The sequence below is a fragment of the Penaeus monodon genome, chromosome 19, assembly GCF_015228065.2.
Source record: "Penaeus monodon isolate SGIC_2016 chromosome 19, NSTDA_Pmon_1, whole genome shotgun sequence".
Taxonomy (NCBI): Eukaryota; Metazoa; Arthropoda; class Malacostraca; order Decapoda; family Penaeidae; genus Penaeus; species Penaeus monodon.
This window is the reverse complement of record NC_051404.1, coordinates 3,176,057-3,176,601: the sequence shown is the minus strand read 5'-3', so window position 1 is coordinate 3,176,601 and position 545 is coordinate 3,176,057.

Sequence of the window (545 nt, the reverse complement as noted above, 5' to 3'; positions counted from 1 at the left end):
CTTTCCATTCGCCGAAAACGAAACGCATTCGAAAAAACCCAAGGAAACAATTTTTATAGACACTTTCCAATGAAACGCTTTGATTCGTAGTCCATTAACACGTCAGCGGTATCGTTCGCGCCTCCGTGTCTCTGCGTGAAAGTGCGAGGTTACAACCTTTACAAACATCACGTCCGCGCGTGTGTGTCTTTACGAGGCTGGAAACGTGACCTCTGACCCCTCTTGGCCTCTCGCGAGACCTCCCCGGCGCTCTCGTGAGTCGCGTGACGCTCGGTCGTCTCATGACCTACACAATGTACTTTCCAGTGGAGGAAAAAGGAGGAAGAGGAAGGGAAACGACATCATCTCGCGAAAAAAAAACTTTTGCTAATATGAAAAGAAGGTTAAAACAGAAGAGAGATGAAATGCGATAGGTAATCGTCATCCTGTTATATATGGAGGATTCTCAAGCTTCTACGTTCACGTTTGATTTTTCCGCCTTTCCCCCTGAGGATATGTTATATATCGCAATCTGCGTCTAAGTTATTCTCGGCTGCTTTTGAGAT